Below are 22,715 nucleotides of genomic sequence, written 5' to 3' on the forward strand. Positions count from 1 at the left end.
ATCGTTCTGGATAGCTGCCATTTACAGCAGCAGTTCTCCCAAATCAGCAAATAAAAACATTTCATCCCCTGAAAAGGATTGACCTCTGAGCACCATTCTTTTAAACATTCCTGAATTGGGAAATCAAACATTTTCTTGTAGCTGTGAAAGCTTCAGGCAGCTGGAGTCAGTGAAAGATATTCTGAGTCAGGACATTTTGGACCAAGTGTGCTATATCAATTTCAGATCTTGGGGCTGTGTGTTTTTGAATCCTTGGCTGTTCAAACCATGATATTTAACATTCCTCTGCATAGCATGAAGTACAATAGGTGTAATCACTGACACAATAGAAGGCCGGAGATTTCCTTTTGATCTGATTACTCCTGTGTGCAAAATCAGTTGTCTTTGTTAGGAGGCCTGGGCCGTCACAAAAAAAGAAAAAAGTGAAAAAGCAAAAAGCCACACAAAGCCTCTGACTAGACAATAGACAGGATCTGTGAATGCACGTTTCTGTTCACCTGGCGTATAGTCAATTAGCTTTGTGTTGCTGTGTTTATTCAATGTCAGCTCTGATTAATAGGCACAACATGGTGGATAGAACACCTGAAAATGTAGTGTGGTGCCTGGGTGGGACATTGTTGCCATCTGATACCATCTCCACAACACGGTGCTTATCTCATCCCCCCACCCCTTAGGGGTGTTTACAGCTGTTTTCTCGTCAAGACAAATTAGTGCGGCTGTGTACCTCTTTCACCCCCTCAGAGTGGAGCGGTGAACAGAGACATCATGGTCACTACGTTTCACTTTGCTTTTGGATTAGTGCACGCTTGCACATGCTTAGCTGTATTTCTAAGTTGCTGACACATGTCAGTTTTAACTAAATGTGTTTGTTGATCTTTGTTTTCATACCCCGAGGAGCAAAGAAATGGAAAACATATGGTTGGGTTTTTTTTTTTATTCCCACTCTAATCTGTCTATCTAACCTAATATGCAATTTATTTATTTATTTTTGATCTGCTGTGGCTGATTTAGCTGTGCTAATACTCTAAATCCTGACTAGCCTGACCAGGCTGTGTACTGTAAAATGAGAGAATGAGGTTATATTCACGGAGGATAACCTCCCTCCGAACAACACACACACACACATACACACACATACACACACCACCCACTCTCTGCCCGCCATGGCTTTTTTTCTGCCTCCCAAACATGGCTAACAAAACAGCTGCGCCCATTTTCACTTAAGACAGAGACCTTAGCCATACTATTCAGGAGGTTCTCACTCTGACGAATGTTGACTTCTTGCTGGTGTAAAATTAGGCTTTGTTAACAAAATGACATTTCCATTCACACTGGCCATGACAGTGTTGTTAGTAAACCCCAGGCGGGTAAGCACAGCCACCCCTGCGGGCACCCATATGTTGTCTGTGTGATAGATGCAGTAGCATGAGAGGGGGGCTTGTTCATTGCTTCTCATAATGTGCCACCAGTGCCTTCATGGTAATGAGGACTTTGCCCTATGATGGTGCCATTTTAAAATGTTGCACTTCATCACCTTAATACTGGGCTCCGGCAACATTTGATGGCACAGGCTCCATAAGGCTGGGCACAAATTAGTAGGTCTTGTTATTTCAACATTAGCTTGTCAACACCTCATCTTAATTTCAGCGCTGAACCACATCTGAACCTTATAAATGGAGACCTTGAACGCTTTGGCTGCTTGTGTTGAGGAGCGATAGGAGGTGAGAGTGTGTGTGGGTGTAAGCACACAGCCGTATTTGTGTCTATGCCACTATGTATGGATGCGAGTGTGTGTTCGTGTCAGCATGTGTCGAAAAGGCATTCTCCTCCTCAGAGAAAAGTGAATTCAAAACAACATACACAGGAAAAGAGGGAGATAGACCGCGAGAGTGAGCGAGAAGAGAGAGAAAGAGAGAGAGACAGAGAGAGGAAAAAAATAATCTCATGCTATGTTATCCCTGCAAAACCTGACAAACCACCCCCGAGACTGATCTGGCTTAGCATTCAGTGTGGTTAGGGGCTTGTTTGTGCTCCTATGATTGGAGCAGGCTGGCTAAGCTGGCCTCATAACAGTCCAGTCACAGTGGAGCCCCAGTGGAGTCACGCTGCCTGGGGATGGCAGGCCTGTCTCTATCTGGCCACAGATATCAATAAAGGCAGCAGTGCAGTCTTCTGGGAGGCTGGACAGTCCAAATTTTCTCCCCTGAAGGAGGGTTATTAATTGTCCCGATGTTGTATGTGGTCTGCTTGCACAACATGGTTTTTTGTTGAACATTTCGAATTCCAGGCATGTATCCCAGAATGCAATTAGTCCACCGCCATTAGATCAAGCGACACATGTCTTCTTGCCTCGTGCTTGGTCTGGAATAACGGTGAGGGGAGGGAGAAAAGAAAGAAATTAGTATGGAAATTAGCTGTCTTCAAAGCCTTTGGCGTTAAAGGTGGTGTAAGGTGCTACAGGATGGTGGCACTTCCCTTTGCAGATATCTGAGTGAGAGAAAACGCAGGGATACAGGAGGATTGATTTTCTTGGGAGACTCATATCCCTCTGTGCAATGTGGGATTAAGGAAATGGCACATGAAAGGCATATCATGCTGTTTAGTATACACTAATTGTGCATCCGGTACGCAGTGGTCTGGGGTAAGCAGATTGTATTTTAACATCATACGCTGATTTGCAATCCATGGAGAGTTGGAGGTCCTTAACATTTTAAAATAAACACATTAGAGTTTGTAATCTTTACCAGAGCCCAATGGAACCAAGCCCAGACCTGAGAGACGAGTCTGGTTTGTCTCCTGATCCTTTCTTCACTTCCTCTGGGTGTTAGGACCGGTGACAAACTGACACAATGTTGAAGCTCCACTGCCGTTAACAAGGACCCGTGCAGAAGGTTCATTTTAATCCAGTGCAATTTAACCATAAACTCATCACAGCAATACGTTTTTTCTATTCTGAAAACTCGTGACAGTATTCATGTAGTTTTACTGTTCTATGTCAGATGATGCTTCCTGACTTCAGCCTCCATGACAGTTCAGGGCAGATGGTGGCAGTTACTATGAAAACCTGGGCTGTAGCTGAATTTAGAATAAATTACCAAAGCAACAACATATGTTTAAAGGTTAAATCTGCAATTTGTCTCATGACAAAACTTCAAGTAGCATAATGGAGCACATGTATGATCTTTCTGGGGGTGTAGAGGGGGAGAAGTTACAGATTACACTCAGAAGGTTGTAATTCTGACGGAGGCATTCACCGTGGAAATAATATACCAGGTGATCAAATTATCTTGAGATATTAATTAATAAATGCATTATAGGGTTAAAATTCATACAGGTGGCATAAGCCTGATTTACAGTATGCTTCTACATCAAGATGTTGGCGTGCCTCCGCAGGGCCCTCTGCGGCGCCACAAACCCCTACGCTGTAGCCTGAGGCAGTTGAGGCGGTGAGTTGCACAGCAACACGTTGCCTTGGCGCAGAACTTCGAAAGGTGTACAGTGGCGTCGAGGCACTGGCATAGTTATTGCGTGGAGTTGACGCAGAAGCATAAACCAGGCTTTAGTGTTATCCGGTTGTACACTTATGTGCAAGTTACCAGTTGCAAGTTATGTGTTAAGGTCAATGCTTTTCTCGGAAGTGGTATCAACTATAGATCGCAATGTGCTGCTGTGTAATAATGTGTGAACAGTGAGACATGTGTGGACTGATAGAGCCTTGGCACATCAGCTGCAGCATGGTACAGAATGATACCTACTGTATGTTACCAATAAGCTTGGTGCTACATTGTGTGCTTTTATGTGGTACTGTCCAGTTGTAGACTGTTTTTTTGGTATCAAATACATGCTGGATTTGTATGTCATATTTATACACTCCATGTTGACCTTTAATTAAGCAACAAAGTGTTGCCAAAATGCATCTGACTGACTGTGACAAAACTGACTTTTGCAATCATTTTATGACAAGTAATTGCTATCATTAATCTAGGTGTAAAAAACACCTACCTGGTGTCTTTAAACACACATATAATTTTGTTTAACTGCAGCCATGGTTAAAGTTGGACTGACTTTAGGGGAAAATGCCGTGACTGTTGCTATCGTAAGCAAAAAGCAGGGGTGTATCCACACCAAAAAATCTCCCTTAACAGGTTTTGCAGTGCGACAATGTCACGCTATTCCTTCCTTTGCTTTTGAGACTAGAGGTCCTTAACAGTATTTGGTAGGAGAACAAACAACTGATGATGTGTTCTTTGGTGTGGGCAGGCTTGTTGGCGAGCAACTTGTAACGCAGTTTCTTTAATCTTTAGGATACAACCACTTCTTGATTAGTCTTCACTTGCCAAAAATAAAGTGTGCAAGCATGAGGAAAGTCATTCCCAAGGTTACATATATTGACTTACTTATCGAGGTTATATTCTATATATCTCTCCACTGCAGCCACATGTTCTTTCAGCTCTCCTTTTATTCCATATAACCCCAAGGCATCCTAAGGTCCTTAATACCTGAATATTTAAGATAATTGCTCTGTCTGGCACCTCCTGGATTCATTATCTCTCTTGCTATGTAGTGGGGTGGTACTGCTTATTTTGGCAGGAGGCAATCTGGCCCTGAGGCAATGGGGATTCCTTTCCCCCATGTGTCAGCTAATGTTTACCGAGGCCCGAGGAATGAGGATAGATCACAGGATTTCATAATCCACTGCCCGTACAGTGGAGCAAGGGCAAAAAAATAATTCTCTTTGTGTCAACAGTTGTTTCATTCATGGGTAATTTCCCCATAGCTAGCCTCACGCTGCAGAGAGAGAGAGAGAGAGAGAGAGAGAGAGAGAGGGGAAGAGACAGTAAGGGAGATGTCCACACTCAAGTGCTCTGCCTCCCTGGAAACTGCTTAATGATTTGGTAGTAAAGCCTCGCTATTTGTATTCCACCTGAGTTGTTCCTTCTCATTCATGTGTCTTAACCAACCATGTATTTGAATTTATGAGAGCTATATAAGTCAAGGGATGCAGATGATGTCAGCAATTCTTTAAGGAAGGGTGACATCTCTGGAATCGCTACTCAACAGTTTTCTTCTTGCTCCCTCGGCACTGGCTATTTTCCACGTTGTAGTTCGGGATCAATGCACTGTGGAAGTGAACTCTGAATGGCAGCACTGGAGGTAAAACTCACACAGACCTGAGCACTGACTGTGACTGTGAATCTGAATTGAAGAAATGTGATATTCCATATGGTCCAGAGCAGCAGGGGCTCCTCTTTGATACTCTGTTTTAGTTTCTGACTCAGGTGAGTGATGAGCTTTATTACACATTAGAAGGAGCATACCCTGCAAATGGATGAAAAAAAAGTAAAGAAAGAAGCACTTGTGTGAAGTTTAATATTAGGAACTTCAGGGGTGCAATGAAAATTCATCAGATAGCCGCCACTGATGCTGCTGCAAAATATATATAATGGGAAACACTGATTGCTAAGTTGCTTTGTGCATTACCACAGCCAACTATTAATCAGAAGAACAGAGTCAGAGCCTGTATTGCTTTAGCCACTCTGTATATTTCATCCTCATGCAAGTGCACAATACAAACAAAATGGGGACCCACTCATAGCAACTCCTTAGTGCTGCTACCGGTCAAAAACTCCACGGGATACTTTTAAATTATGCAGTGTGCAACGATCACACATGGACCATTTTTCCCACTACCCACCTTATTAAGTCTAGTCAAACAACAGAGACACGAGAAACAGCTTCCTCCAGCCTCTCCTGCAGCTACACTGTTAAACTTCCCCATCAATATGTGTTTATACTGCTGTCAGCGCTGCAACCTGGGTCCTCCTCTGCTGCGTCTCTCAGTGATCACGAAGGTGGAACAAGCCAACACTGTTTTGTGGGTGAGCCGTCGTGGCCCCTGGCAGACCTCGGGATGTACATTCGATGCATACCCGTGTACTTTTTCTCTCCCTGGCTCTTGACTGATATCTGGGCTGCACAGGACTGCAAAAGCAGGATCATCTTAAGGTGGATAAAGAAGGACTTTCACTATCATAACCCTGTGGATTAACTGGTGCCTTCTCTATGCTGATATGAAAAAGCACTGCAATGCAGGCACAGTATGAGGGTACTGCAGGCAGAGTATGTAAGCCAAAGGTGCATTGTTTGGCATTGTATATGTGTGAATAGGTGACTCATAGTTTCCTGTTCATTGACTACAATGCCATCTTGGCATTTCTTCATTTATAAAGGAGCTGCTATATATAGCATTGGCTGTTAGCTTACATCGGGGCTAATGTGGTCATTAACAATTAAACTGATTTGATGCAAATAGTTAATGAGTAATGTTCCTTTTCTTGGGTGGAGCGAGCTGGCAATGTTACTATTTCTGAATAACATGGCAACTAAGTGGTAACAGCAAGATGTTTTCCTCCAACATGGCAGCAGACCAGTTAAGCCCCCGAACCTGCTACTGTGAGATACAAACCAGGGACAAATTCAAGGAAAAACCAACATCAAGTTAGGCGTTGGGCCTCCACAGGCCACTAGAGAGGCTTTAATGCACCTTGGCATAGACTCTATAAGTCAGTGGAAGTCTACAGGAGGGATGAACATCAATCTTCCATAAGATTCCCTGAATTTGTGCTTTGATGGTGGAGAATCCTGTTGAACAAAATCTCCTATAAAGTAGATGTCCAAACAGGTTGGTACCTGGTGGTCACAGCCAGGGCTCCACACTGCCCCTAAATAGGGGCATTTTGTGCATGTGCAACCAGTAAATTTGCTTAGTTTAGAAACTAAACCAAAGATTTTAAGTTAGGGGCCACTGTGCTCCTAGAAAAAAAAAGTTAGTTTGTAGCCCTGACAGCATATTTATATACTTTCAATACTTAACAAACCATTTATCGACCCTTACTGCCTCTTCATCCTATCTTGCCACTAATTTTCCAGGCTTTTGCCTTGATTTGCCACCTGTCAGTAATCACCATTCCTGCTGAGAGCCTTTGTGAAGTTAAGTCACCACTGGGAGGCAGAGGGTCGTTTCTGCTTTACCACAAGAGCTACAGTAAAAAACATGAGAGTGACTCATGGTCTTCTCTCTGCAGCTTTGAGTCAAGTTCTCTGTAAAGGTGACCTGCTTCGGCATTGTTCCAGCTGCGTATCGCCAGGTCAAAGTGCAACTAATAACCTTTTGGTGTGAATGACAAGTGGTAATACTTCACTACACTGGATGCACCAGTGGCCATTGTGTGGGAACCTCATTAACAACTGCTTAAGTGCCCTCATAGCCTATGGTCTATGGCAGGACTGTGGCTTTTCCTGTCTGGATGAGACAGCTGTAAAATACGGACAGTGTCTGTTGTACTGTATAACATCAGAGGCACCTTCCACAGGAGCACAATTATTGATTTAAATCCTGCGTTCTCATATGTTTCATTAACTTTTGTGAGAACACGATTGATTTCAGCAGTAGGAGATCTAGTTCAGCTGGAGGCAGTGTATAAATTGAATTTAGGTCTTAGGTTGATAGACTATTTGTTTACAGTATTTACACTAGCTGTGGATTATTACATGGTCTGCATTTGTGTGTGTGTGTGCACAAACAGTTTTACACATGTCAGAGTCAATAGACATCAAGTCTGTGCATGATGGGTCCTCAGAGCACTTTGTTTTCTCACAAAGAGCTCCAGCTATAGATTCACTTTCACCTGCCTTGACCAATTCCCATTCCTCATCCAGACTAATGCATATTAAACCGCCACGTCGCTGGTGAGAAGAAGAGATTTCTGCCATTACATTGTAAACAAAAGGGCCAGTAAGTGTTATACATCAGCAAATCAGAGGATGATGGACAAATCATCTGTTTCAGAGACTAATCCCGGTGACCAGAGCAACATTAAAACCTTAATTCTGCATTTTTGAAACAAAGAGCAGAGAGGTCGGTGCCCACCACAGCGTCTGGCCCCACCTAACTGGAAGCTCACATCCCCTCAGTGTTAGATAAGGTTGTAATAAGATATAGTCAAAGCCTGGCAACTAATCTGATATTTCACCTCAGTGAGAGATAGGGAAGATATAAAAACGTATTAGGAGTGGGCACTAAGAGGATTAGAGTATGGAAACGGATGTGTGCCGGCGTTTTAATCCACTCATGCTTAACCCTTTCAAGCTGCCCAATCTGCTACACGCAAACAATGATTATTTAGTGCTGCTTTCGATGGAGCCGCGTTGCTCTTGTTTCAGAAGTAAGTCTACACACACACTCGCACACACACGGTGTCAAATTTTCACAAAACACTGTCCCCCTACCTACCACCACCAACATCATTATAACACCCCATACCTCAACACTAACAACTGGGATAGCATTTCCATACAGTGTAGAAATGAGCAATAGCATATATAAATCTGTGTATGATGTGTAATGATGTTTTTATATGGTGCAATAGCATTCATACAATGGTAGCTTCTGATATACCAATTCTATTTTTTATTACATATTTTATTACTTGTTTATTAATCTTTTTTTATTGTTATATATTACAGGTGTGTGTTTCTAAGTGTGTGTGTCGTTGTGTGTACGTGGATGCGTGGAATGTTAAACAAACCGTTTTAGGGGCTGCACAACAAATTTTGCTGTAGGACAAAGCTCAACGGCAATAAAGATATTGGATTGCATTGTATTGGATTGCAAACATTGGTTTTAATATAGTCGTTGATATAATACATTCCCTGGCCGCTTATATTAACCCTAACCATTACAAATAAATATTGACCGCAACCCCAACTCTCATCCTGACCTAACACTAATTTTACCTAAGACTTAACCACCAAACAGTCCAAGGACCGGCCAAATGTAGTAACAACAACCAAATTATGTCCACACAACCACAGAAAGACAAGTACAACCACACAAACCACTACACACCCAGATTTACCACCCTCACACATTTAATTTGGTTTTGTGAGGGGAAAAAAAAAAAAAGGTGAGCAGCGGACTGACAAGCTCAGGTTTGATTAAGATTCTCTGTCCTGTGACAACTCAGCTCGAATCTGTGTCTCTGGTGAATTGCTCTGGATTGAAGATTGACATTTGGCGGTTGGTTTAGCAGCTGTCTGACTGTGTGTGTGTGTGTGTGTGTGTCTAGGATTCGTTTACATGTGCATTTGTTCACTTTCAGTCTGTGTACATTTGGGCACTCACCCGCAGAGCTGTGTGCATTTCAGTGTTTTACATTATGTGTGCATGCTCTTACACAAGTCCCTCTCTCTGGGTACACCAAGCGCTTAGTGGCTTAGTGCAACCTAATCTCACATAGCCACGCATCGAGAACGTACGATTAAGTACAGCCAGACTGTAGAGGGCAATTAATCTTTCCTCTACATCCAGACAGGAGCTCTAATTTCGGGGTGAGCCGATCACAGCCCAAGTGTGCTTTGTGAAAGGTGAAAACACACGTACTTGACCTTTTGACATATGTTAACGCTCGTATTACTTTCAGGGGGGCTATACCGTTGAGGAGGCTTCCAGGAGGAATTGCTGCAGTCGAAATGAAGCCATCACTCTGGGAGGGACAGCTGTTATGTGGGATATGAGCAGTCAAGCCCAAGAGAGCAGTCATGTTCTGTCATCCAGGTCTGCCCTGAAGGGTGGCGCTCAGCAGCCCACCAATCGTGGCTGTCTATCGGGACGTGACCCTTGTGACTGCGCAGCGAGCTCTGAGGAAGCGTGTGTATGTAACCTTACAGAAGGGCACGGCCATTAATAAACTGTACGCTGTGGTGGGTGGTGAGGACAGGGAGAAATAACAGGTGTCAATCTTCATTACATGTGATCTGCCGCCTCTCCAAATTCCAAATTATTCCCCAATTAAGAAGAAAAATGAAGGCAAGGATGCTCCTTGGATTTGACATCCTAATTAATTACTTACTTCACATGAAGAATTGACTCATACTGCATGTCACCTTGGAACCCTCTTATGTGTTTTGCATTTCAAAACTAGAAGGGAGCTCACTGTAAAAACAAAAGTTTCAAAGTGCAAGGTGCTTTAAACTGTTTTGACAACGTATAATAATGTATATTATAATTATAGTTTGCTGTTTAATTATGTTTATGAAAGCGTGTGTATTTCATTTCTGTGATATTGTATACGTCAAAGTTATTTTTACAATACAGGTATATTGGGAATGACAGATAGCACACAGGTTTTGAATATGCGTCTGAGTTGATTGTGAGGCACTTCAACAGCCATGATGGCAGAACTCACTGAAGACATAATTGGCTATAGTGTGAAATGGGCTCGGGTTTTATTATCAAATCAGTTGTGGTGAATTAAAGCAGTGTCTTTCATCCTGTCCCCTCATTCGTTATTTAGTTCCCTCTTGCCATCCCTCCGGCAATTCTATCCCAGATTGTAACGGGCAATTTCATTCTTACAATCAATTATAGGTTGATTGTGAATGGTTTACTGTGAGGGGGAAAATGTGAAAAAGATTGGAAATATGATTTTTACTTCCATGGGTAACTGTACCAATACGGAAAAAAAAAAAAAGATTTTATGACTGTCTCTTGCTGTCCTTGTCTTCCCCTCAGCTTTATACACACACACACAACACACATACACACACAAGTCACCACAAATATAAAGTTCTTTACTGGCAGCACAACAGATTTTTGCATAAATTTAACTTTTCACTGTAACTGGTGTCCTTGTGAACAGCATAGTGATAGTTTTTCAGCATTACAGATGGCTTGAGAAAAAAACACTCTGGAAAAAAAATAAAAAACTTCCCTCATAATCATGTCTGCAACATGACAAGTGGAGAGGAACATTGAGCATCATTACAGGGCTTGGCTCCCTCCACGTACAGTAGTACATCAGTCGAAGCGTCTCATGCGTGCTGAATGTATGTCATTCTAGCTTAGAGACGCCACCCTCCTTTGGTGCAATTTTTACACTTGGCAGGGTGATTAACGCACGTGATGCACTAAATCTGGGTTGCCCAGAAAGCACCAGTACTAGATAGAGTGGGACTCAAAACTCTTTTCCTCTTTTGCCTTCTGGCTCCTCGGGCTCACACTGAATATCAGTGGGATTTTCTTTTCTTTTGATGATCACTGCTAAACAAATATTTGCTCCCTGAAAGAACAGCCATGTTTGTGTGTTATTTGAATTTTGAAGACTTCCCATGTGTTTGCTTGTCTGTGCACTGTTGAGTGCTTGTCAAATCCAGAAATGAGAGTTCTATATTTCGGTTTTCGCTGCTCTATGTGAAATATGAAATTTAAATGGTTCACATAACCTTGCAGAATTATCTGCAGAACCTCGTATCGAGCGTACAGTCTGTGAGCTCTAGCACTTGTCAGTCTTCCTGTGTCCCTGACTCAACTGCTTAGCAAATTGTCAGACAACCTACAAAGAGAATTATGGGCCCCGAGGGGTCTTGGGGAAATTGCACCACTGGCAGTTTTATCTGGGGGAGCTGCAGGGCCTAGACAATGCTCCACTTAAGTATGATGACAGACTAGAGGGGATGTACCCAGGCCCTTTCTATAAACTTCACAAAACCCTCACAGCTGAAAACTAAAACTCCTGGCATCCCCTGCTGGAGTTGTCGCCATAGGGCAAAAGTCAACTACTATAAATTTAGCTTATCAGCCGACCTGAAAACAGAACTCATAATATTTCTCATTATGTTCCATTAGCAAAGTAATTTTAAAATTTTCCAATCTATGACTTCATAGTAATGTACAGGCTTTTGCATTCACTTGAATGGTGACAAGGAGCCTCGCTCAATGGCCTCAGTGAGTTCTGCAAGTGGAAACCATCCATCACAAGCGTGGGCTCTTGCTAACAAATCAAGCTAAAAACCCAGACAGCTGACTTCCATGCTGACAGACTAGAACCAGCAGGTCGGCGCGCACTTGCCTTTGGTATGTTTACATGTAGTCTGCTGCAGGGGATCATAACAGAGTAAGATAGACCTCTAAATGCATGCACAACACATTCAGAGGAGCGTATTCACTTTGAAGTGGTTATTAATACAGAGACAGAAAACTCCTGCAGGGATCGAGACGAGACGCCAGAAAGACACAGTAGCACAGTGCTGCTGCATCCAAGGAAGATCATTTTTCTTCCTTTGCTAGGTTAACATGTTGGTTTGATGTTTGCTGCTTCTGTGTAATTTGAATTAAACACTGCACATGATAGCAGGAGCGAAACTATGGATATAAATGAGTTTTCACCGAGGTGTTTGTATATTGCGCTGTTTTATGAGGGCGTTTCTTACCTGTCACATTGCCTGTCACATTTTGTGATGAAACTCTGCCTCCAGCTCCTCCTAAATACATTTCCCTCTTATTTGCGAAACGTGCATTCACTGTGTTTCCGTGTGCCGTGTATGCAGAGGTTTCTCATTAAACATAGTAATGAACAGGAGTATCAGCAGTGGGCAAGGTGTTTTATCAATACCACGGGCGGAGAAGTGAACCAAGCTACACAGCCTCACTTCTGACACTCAACAGTGAGCTAAGTGAGTGAACATCGGACTTTTCCCTTATTTCAATACTTGGAGGGAGAGAGATAAACAGTGGAATGAGGCTGACTGTGTGTGGTGCTCGTGGAGCCTCTTGCTGCCTGCACTGTCCATGGTGATGAATAATGAATGAGCAGGACAGAAGCAGTTACCATTTGGAGACAGTTTCCTGATGAATGATTACTGGCTCCATTGGGTCTGTATTTGCATAGGAGATGAAAATGTCGAGAGGAAGACACATGGCTGTTACAGTAGTGGAAGCTGTAATACTTTTGACTGCTGAGCAGGCAACTCTTCTAATGTTATAATCAACTAGCATGGCTGGTCATAAGAGACCACACATAAAACAGAATAACTGAAGATGGGTGAGGGGTGCATGAGGTGACATTTCAAATGAGATGTATTTATCTGTTACACTATTAAATGGGTTGACTGCTGCAGCAAAAATGCCGATTTATGTTTGTACCATTCTGTACAGCTGTTCCTTTAATAACCACATTCATTACCGGGCGACAGTTATTAACAGAGCAAGGGAAAAAAATGCTCTGTAACTGAGGTGAGGGAGATTTCTCAGGAAACACACATATAGGCCCGCCAGAATAATGAGGTTAAAGATAATGATCACTTTTGCAGAAAATGAAACAGAAGCCGTTGATTCATTCCTTCGCAGACAGATAAAACCTGACTGCCACTTATTTTACTGTGGCCATGCCACTGTGTAGCCGTATCTGCCGGTGCTGAAGTGAGGGAGATAAGGATTTCATGGTCATCGCGTCTCCTCACAAGGTGGTTATGGGTGCTGTAAGGTGGGAGGGAGTCGAGGTGGGCGTGGGGGCAGTGGGGGGGTTGTGTGGCCTCTGTCTGGCCCTGCAGGGTGAGATGGAGTGTCCCTGTCAATGTCAGAACTCTGTTTACACCTCAGCGCAGCCACCTATGCCACCACTTCTCGCCTCGCCACGCAGAATCTCGCTCGGTTTGATCAGCTTTTTGAGTTGGCTTAATCTTGTCAGGCCTGACAATGAAGGCTGATCTCCTCTGTTCTTCTTAGCGGTGGAATCAGCCTACAGCTCGCCCTATTCAAACAGGGCCCGAGATTCCCTCAGAATCCGTAATCATTTCTACGAGGGATTTTTGGATGTATCAAACATTCTCAAGTAAAAGCACTGATCTGCATTCATCCCTACCATAAGCTGGTCTGGCTGAATACAAAACCGCCCAGCTAAATTCTGAAAGCCACCTTTTAAAAGTGCCTAAGATATGCAGAAGGGGGTAGAATAAGAGAGAGAAGTCATCTTCTTTTCTCTCTCGTTGAAAAGAGATGAGGAGACAAGTGTCTTTTAGTGCTCTCAGGGTCGGTTGGAGCTAAGAAAAAGACAGAGAAGGAAGCAAAAGCACAAGAGAGCGAGAGAGAGAGCAGAGGGAGAAGGTGGAAGCTATCATTACCACAAGGCTACTTAAAAATCCTCCATTGAGGGCACTTAATAGCACCATTTGTAACAGAGGCTTCCTTTCACTACACGCCACGTCTGAAAAGTAAGGAGACGCTCTACATGTGGGTGGAGGTCTATAGAGAGGACAGAGTGGATGTTCTACCGCCCAGATGTTTGCCTTCTTTGACAGAAAAGAAAGTCAAATGGATGCCACACAGCACGCCTTTGTGTCGGCGGTGAGCAATACTTGTGTCTGCCACTGTCTGACCCACTCTGCTGCTCGTGTATTTAGCTATTGATGTAAGTCACAAGGACAAACTGAGACAGTGTCTGCATGATGATGACAGCATTAAGTGACCCTTATCACTACTGGTAAGTTTTTAAAATATGGTATAATAAATATTATATTATCATATCCTATATTATGTTACACTTGTCAGAGTCTTAATACAATTTGAGTTAATTAATATTTGGAAAGTAATTCAAGTACAGTATATGTCAAATGGTCATTTATGTTTATTCTGATAGAAATAACTATTTACAGTAATTAAAATGGTGACAGTTCATATTTACAGTAAGTAATACGTTCATATTTTAATTCACTGCACTTAGAATATGTGTGTGGATAATTCAAAAGGTTTAAATTTTTTATATACACCACTTTTGTAATATTTGGGAGTATGTTGTGGCTTTCTAGTTGTGTGTATTTAATTTGCATTTGATGGATAAGCATCAGTGTGGGTGTGGTTACCTGATGAGTCATTCGGTCAGGCAAGCATGGAGTGGAGCCACAGTCTCTCTCTCTCTCTCTCTCTCTCGGATTAATATTTGCATCGTTAGGGTTAGGGTAGGGTTTTTTTTTTTGTCGATGTGGATTACAATGAGGGAATGATTAGAGCGTCAAGCTGAGGCTTCTACAACACTAATAATGAGTCATTGGGAGATGTGAATTTTCTTAAATGCTTAATGTAACATACTATTTCTAGATTTCTTTTTCAATGTGTTAATGAGCAGAACTCGCACCCCAAATCTAGTTATCACTTTTGAATGTTCTTCTTCCTGCCTCTGAAATGTGAAAATGTTCTCTTTTTTTTTTTTTTACTATTATGCGATGTAGACAAACATATCAATATACCAACATTATACAGACATAGTCTTTTGTGACAGTCAAGTGATATTCTTCTGTTTTTGTACGTTGGGGGAAAAAAGCAAATGTCAACTTGGAAAGCTATGCTGGGCATTTTTTTCTATACCCTGAAATTTGAATGGAAAAGTGATAAATAATGAAAAATAATCATTAACTGGGGGCTTGTTTTTGTGATTATATTATAATTAGTCATGTAAAATGTATTGCTTGTTTTTCAGATTAGCTCACTGCACCTTAGAGCTTTGGTCACCAAAATTTACAACATCGATGTAAGCAAAGATTTTGTTTTTTGGTGGCATGTACTTAATTCAACAGTACATGGATTCACGCTAAAAGTGATTCATGAACGGGGATTTGCCAACATCCAGCAGTAACTCAGCCACAGCAACTAAAATATTTGCCAAGGCTGTTCTCTTAAAGACCATATCAAGTGAAAAATGGAGCACCTATAGCAGGAATACAGTAGAGCGTGGGCCAAAAAAGTCTGAAGAATTATGCTCAGTGTACACAGTTGCTGAGGCAGGTCCCATTTTATCTCCTGTCTTCCTTTAAATACATTGAGGGTTTGGTTTGGTCATGCACTTGGGAGCATGGCATTTCTAATTGACATCTTAGATATTGCAGCTTTAGGTGCTTCACCATTCCCAAGCAAACATGCACACAAAGTGAAGTTGGTTCAGCTTATATAAAGCTTAAATAAAGTATGGACACATTTCTACTGCACACTCAGTATGTTACAGCAATTATATTCTAATTATAAGCATGGATTCCTTCCTCAACGGCGGAGGGAAACAGGTAGAGTGAAACCTCTTTCTCAACAGGTATAATTTAACAACCTCAGGCCTCCCTGTCCTGAGCTACATTAACACTGCAGGTGAAAGCTAATGGAATAACATCGTGAACAGTTGAATCGCACTGAATCTGGCTTGCTGGACTCCACACCACTCTGATTCAGGTATATAATCCACAATCCATCATATATGGCGCTGTATGTATCTGATTTGCTCTGATCTAGCCTCAGTTATAACAATCCTTATAAAGAACCGACATACTGTGGTTTATAAACCATTTCATTAGAAATGGTTGGACAAAGCTGCAGGGCAACGTGGCTACAGCATCAATGCAAAGGTAAGCCCATTTAAACCCTTTAATGAGACTGAAAACCCAAATAAAAAAAGAAATTGCTGTGTGTTATTGCTATAGTTCGTGTGCAATGATGAGACACACTTCGTACCCCCGGTGTTAATTTGGTCTTAAAAACTCTGTTGGACAATAATCGTTACAACTGTGTAAACACTGGCCTTTAAAAAACAAAACCTATGATGAAATGCACTGCAACTTTCATCAGCAAATAAATATCTCCTCCTCAGAAGGTGATATAGCTGCTCGAGCAGTTGGCACTAATAGGCAGCAGCAAACTTCAACGTGCACTTCAGTAACTTTATGCCTCGGTTGGTAACTTTACCTTCAGTGTAACAGATTTATGGACTAAACATGCTCACAAGCTGCAATAAATATAACTGTACGTTACTAAGGACTGTGGAGGTCACTTTCATCCACAGTTTATAAATGTTACACGTATGCAACTACACGGCTGATGCGACAAAAAGACAACAACAAAAACTATCAAACAGCTCTCATTTCATATGTGTATGTAAATCTGCAGGGATATCCCGGGTTAGTGTGGCTTTGCTTATGCAGTTAAAGACCATGACCTCTAAGGCTGCTACAAGATACTGGACAAAAATAACGCAGTTTTACGGTCTTAACAATACCTACCAAGACAGGACGTGAGCAGTAAATCAGAATTCAGTGAGCAACGGATTCATTATGAGCATGGCTCTAGAAGCTGAAGAGGTGCATTAACCATGAAATAAGTGACTTCCTCTCAGAGAGGTGGTGTTTCATTCAGCTTTGGAGCAGTGTTAGACTTACACAGGGATGACTCAGGGATCTGTGCTGTCACCTCTCTTGTTCATTCTCAGCTCCTCTAATTTGAGATCCAACTCTGGGCTGTGCCACCTCCAGGACTGTCTCTCATTCATCTCCCCTGGGATACATCTGTGACGACAAGAAGGAGGAGACAGTAGGAGTGTGGAGGACAGCTTTGTTGGGCGGTGGAGGTGAGCAATCTGCTGCTTATTGTATAAGGTTATTGATGAAGCAATTTAGGTTTTTGGGGTGCATATCAATAACTTGGACAGGGCTGATGAATGAAAACTGTCATGAAGAACCAGGTTACAATACACACACATGGTCTTTGCAGTGAGATGTTAATAATAATAACTGCTACATCACACAATCCTGAACATCGTAATTTACAAGATAAGTCAATGTTCATAATCACAATCATTTCCTGACCTTAGCTGAGAGTTTCTGTCTCCTAACCTGTAAAAAGTGAGAGAAAGTTCAATAGTGATGATCTGGTCGGGTTTGCTGGACACATGCCTGAAGCTTTCTATATTTCATTAACTGAACTCAGATTGGAAATCAAAGGAAAATGTGTTAAAAGAAATCACATCCTGCATAGACACAGATAGTGTAGATAAAAAGATGGGAGTGTTTTATTCATCCAAAAGGGAAACTGCTACAGGAGCTACTGTAACAGAAAAAAAGATACAATGCGAAGGCCATATTATATCATGAATTAAATTAAATTAAAAATGTAATGCACAGATATAATTATAATACATGAAACAAAAATAAGACTAGGAAACTAGTAAACCGAGCAAAGAGCGCAGGGATACAAATGAATAGTCAGTGCATGAAAGACATGAAAATAATTTAAAAGAAAATAAGTCACTTAACAAATCAATGACGATTAACGCACAAGACAGAAACTTCAACAGCTGGTGGACACAGGGGTTTAATGGTGGAAAGGGAAGATCAATTAATAGGAGTGCATTTCGTATAATCTGTTTTCTCATTAATGTTATCTTTCATTGTTTCTTCACTTGTTGAGAGAACAAGCATATGAGGAATCAGTGCATCGGTAGAAAAATGACACTTTACTTTGTGTATAAAACTAGTGTATGAAATAAAATGTGAGCTATTACTATTTGTATGGCCTGGTTTCAGTATTAAAAATCATAGTGCATTCCCACTTGCCATTCGACATATTTCGTCAAACTGTGCTTTGCTGCGCTTAGTGCTGTAGAGCTGCTTCTCTTCAGGCTAAAACTGTTTCACACAGGCAGCAGAGAAAAAGAGGCATATGCCACAGGTGATTACTGGAGCTAAGGAGTGCGTCAACTTCTCTCCCTCAACTTTGGCCATTGTTCTGAAGCCGGCAGTTGAGCGGGAGTCGGCTCCACAGGTTGAGCACAGGGGTTAGATGTCGGAAGCGCTGGGCTCTTCTGGCTTAGAGGCGTAGGTCTGCGCGAGCATGCAAAATTGGCTGTGAGTTCAAAGAGAATCAGTGAGAGCAGGGAGTTGAGTTGAAACCTGTTATTTCTCTCTCTCCTTCTCTCCTGCTCTGTTTGATTCCGACTCTCAAGCCTTTTCTAATGATGACTCTATCTGCCTCCCACTGGAAGGCATAGGAGCAGCGGCCTCAGGGTCTGCAGCACGAAGGTATCAGAATCGCAGATCATGCTTTCCTCTATCTCTGCTTTTCATATCAGCCCTCATTTAGCCTTGAATATGCACAAGTAGAATAATTTAAGGATGTCCAGAATCTAAAAATTTGCTGTCTTATACTCACCCCTGATTATCATCAAAAAACTTTTTTTTTCTTCCTTCAAAGCTGTCAAATGGATACGGATATGAATGTCAGACATTTAGGGAATAGCTGATGGACTAAATCTCAGCACAGCGATGAGCAGAATCTATGAGTATATACCTGTGATGGAAGTTTTTATAACAGGAATAAACTGGCAAATGACAAATGCCTTGATCCGCTGCGTATTCTTTGATGACAAGACATGCGAGATGACATTTGCTATAGGGCATATGCCAGCACTTAATCCTGCTTCTTCTTTGTAGAAGGCAAGTTGGGTCAAAAGAAAAAGTGAGTTAAAAAAAAACACAACTTGCTGCTATACAGGTTGAAAATGGTTTTTGACACGTAGGTAAACCATGCTGAGAAGTAGTAACACTAGAGAAATAGATAAAATGTGCTACCTCCATGAAGCATAGCTTCACCTGCCACTTCTTTCCACCTGCCAGTAATTAGCTTCACCAGGATGGCCTAACATGCAGATCCCATCTCAGCAGTGTGCAGGTGCCTCCAGCAACCAGAGCAAGTCCCAAGTGCCGGAACAAAGATGAGAACCCTTGCTGTCTATGTTCCAACCCCTAAGTACTGCCAATTATGTTTGTCTCAGAGTACAAGACCCAGCCAAAATGTACCCTCCCCCCTGCTGCATCAATCATGTGCTATTGAATCAGTGAAAGCAATACAAGCTCAATGACTTTGTGGTCAGTCAAGGAACATTTCACATTATGTAGCTGCAAACATTTTTTCCCTCCCCTCAAAACGTGAAGTCTTTTATAATCATCTTCGGAGACAGTGCACCAAAACACTTGTGAATTATTCAGTGAATGTGCAAAAGAAAAATTGATACCATCTGTGATTACAGAGGGTGGTACTCAAAACTAATCAACTGTTACTGTATTATTTAAACAGAAAAATTATGCTAATATGAAAAATGACAACTGCCATTGTCAGAAAAAGATAACCCTAACTGCTGAAACCGAACGCTAACCCTATATACCCTTGCCAAAAACACAGCTATAAACTACATACACGCATATACAACTCTTAGGTTTAAAATCAAATTAGTTCATTATGTTGATATACTGTTACTTTAGCTTAGCCTCTTCTATACAACGATAATATAAAATACTGTCAAGAATAATTTACATATTCATTCATCAAGTTAATAAACACGTGCAGGATTTATAGCATAAAATGAATGAAAATATGGTTAGGCTTAGCATTTATCAACACTTCAGTTATCAAACCGTCAGTGTCTCTTGAATGAAACTTCAAAATATGAAACTCAAGTCAAGGGAGGGTAAGCATTGGTGGGGACAGTTGTCTCTCAGTCACTCTCTCACTCTCTTTTGCTGAAGCCACCAACAAGGTAACTTCTCTAGCGTTTCTGAGATGTCTGAACCCAACCAGCGCTGTCGAAGGATACATCTTCCCCTACGTCTATTCAGTAGAATCCTGAAGAGCTCCAGCCTTGCTTGGCCTTGTAGATACCATAAACAAGAGTTACACAGAAGGTTTTGTAAATAATGAATAAGTACAAGAACAGTGGGTGCACAAAAGTAAACCAGCTGTCAAATTAGTTACACTGTCCCTTAAGAGTTACAACAGAGCAACCACTCAAGGAAACATGATATACTTCACAGGGGTAAGTCTAACTGAAGTGCATAACACCAACAACTAGCCCACAATCCACAGTTTACTTAGAGGTCTGTGTTAGCAACACATCATGCCCATATATAGCTATCATATGGGCTAACGTAGCTTGCACTAAACTGACTGCTGAAACGGTAATTAAAAGGCTCTACAGATATGAAATGGCAACCAAAAAATGGTCAATTGATTAACAGTGAATTAGCCTGCAATCTGCAAATATTCACTGGTTTGAGCTTATAAAGATTTGTTGCTTCTTCTTTTTTTCTTTTTTTTTCTTTTTACCATAGTAAATGGAAGCTCATTGTAGTCCTTGCACTGTTAGCTGGCCAAAACACTGGAAGATAAAATTAATCAATAATGAATACAATAGAAGAACAAATGTAACAGAAAAATGGTTCAGCAAAGGCATTTAGAGAGTAAACTAATATACAGTATGTGTGTTAATAAAAAAGTAGAGACTGCAAATTCCAAGAAATATATAGTTGACATAGCTCACTGTGATTATTTTGTAGTAGTGGGTAAAAATGTGCAACAGTATTTGACTGTGCCTTCCACGCCACGCTGACTCACACGTGCGTATAACACACAGCATCTGACAGCTGATTGATATGCACCAAGCAGCAGGCACTCTTAACATTTCTCCAGGATTTTTCTGCTTCACTCATTAAAATGTCTCCTAAAAAGTTGTATTATAGTCGCTAAACTCAGTTAATTGGCCTTTTTGTAAGTTCTGCCTCCTTCTGCTAAAAGTGCAAATAAATAAATAATATTTTCAGGGAAACATGGGAGTGTGCTTATACTTGTGTCCTTGCTCCATTCTTAGTCAAGGACTGATTTGCCTAAACTTTATTTGCAAAATGCTTGTGGGTTTGAATTTAATTGAAACCAAATTAAAGTCACAGCATGAAAACTCTCTAATAATTGCAAGGGTTCGTCTTTAACAAGTGAGGGTTTCAAAAATACCTCATTCCCTTCACCCTTGGTTTACATTTCGATTTTACTGAGGCCATGGCACAGAAAGAAGAAGATGAAGAGGTACTTTCAGTTTCTGACAAGCACAACACTGAACTCAAACAGTAAAAACCAGAGATGCTCGATTCTTCCTTAAGCCTTTGTCAAATGACCTTGCCAGCCTGACAGACAGTATCAACAGCAGGTTCTTGGTTGTGATATGTTCGTGCTTACAAAAATAACTTGGATTCTTTTCCATTGTGACCACAGCTTCTTTGGTTCGGCAAACAATAGTTCTTTCAAAACTTGCGCTCACTTAATTCGCTCTTTGCGTCACTCTGGGACAGTGTTTCCACACTGGGCTGCAGTGGAAGGATAGCAAGTAAAAAGACAAACTTTGGAAAGCATCCACTTGATTTGTTTAACCTGACAGCTGAAGCCTATGACTCAGTTGCCTTGAAACTTAATTAATTCTTGCACATCTCTTCCATTGCATCCCTGTCTCCTACAAATTACAATTATACACAACCAGGGGTTAAAGTGGGCCGAGTTTTGATTAATATTAATATCAACTGTTCCGGCACCTTTGATTAATAAGTTAGTAAATCTGAGTGTCTAAGCCGAGCGAGACAGATGATGAGATAGACGCAGGCAGAGAAGCCCCTCCTCGTAGATCATCACACAAGCTGTTGGTCTTTTTAACTTAATTGTTGCAGAAGACGTGACGCCCCACTTATCCAGGAACACATCAAAAGCACTCATGAGCTTAGTGTGTAACTATAACGATCAGCTCTACGTGTGATTAAAACAGAGCAGAGGAGTAGAACTGCTTGTTGACCAGCATGGACGAATGCGCTTCTCCTGCTTTTGTCTCTGAAACTACAGTAGGTGTTGCTACGAGCAACAGATTATTAAACAAATCTGCAAATCACACAGTGCAAGCAACTTCTGTGGTGCAAAACCTTGAATTAGATGTGTTTGTGTCTAATCTTAGCCACATTCAAATCTGTTGATACCAGAAACCTACAAACGACTTGTGAGTTTGTTTCCCCAACAACAAAAACCAGCACTGATTAACTGGTCAGTAGCATCTGGAAGTATTCAACCGCATAAAATTCATGAGAAGTCAAACTGTGGCATACAGTATCCTTAAAACAAACCGATCATAGATGGAAAGCAACCACTTAGCTCTTTCCACACTTTCATCAGTTTTTACTCTATTTCAGGTACTCTACATTTCATTGGTGTATTTTTCTCCTTATCTACCCGTCTCTACAACACAGCAGTAATGTTAACTGTT

This window comes from Trachurus trachurus (genome assembly GCF_905171665.1).
Source record: "Trachurus trachurus genome assembly, chromosome: 10".
Lineage (NCBI taxonomy): Eukaryota > Metazoa > Chordata > Actinopteri > Carangiformes > Carangidae > Trachurus > Trachurus trachurus.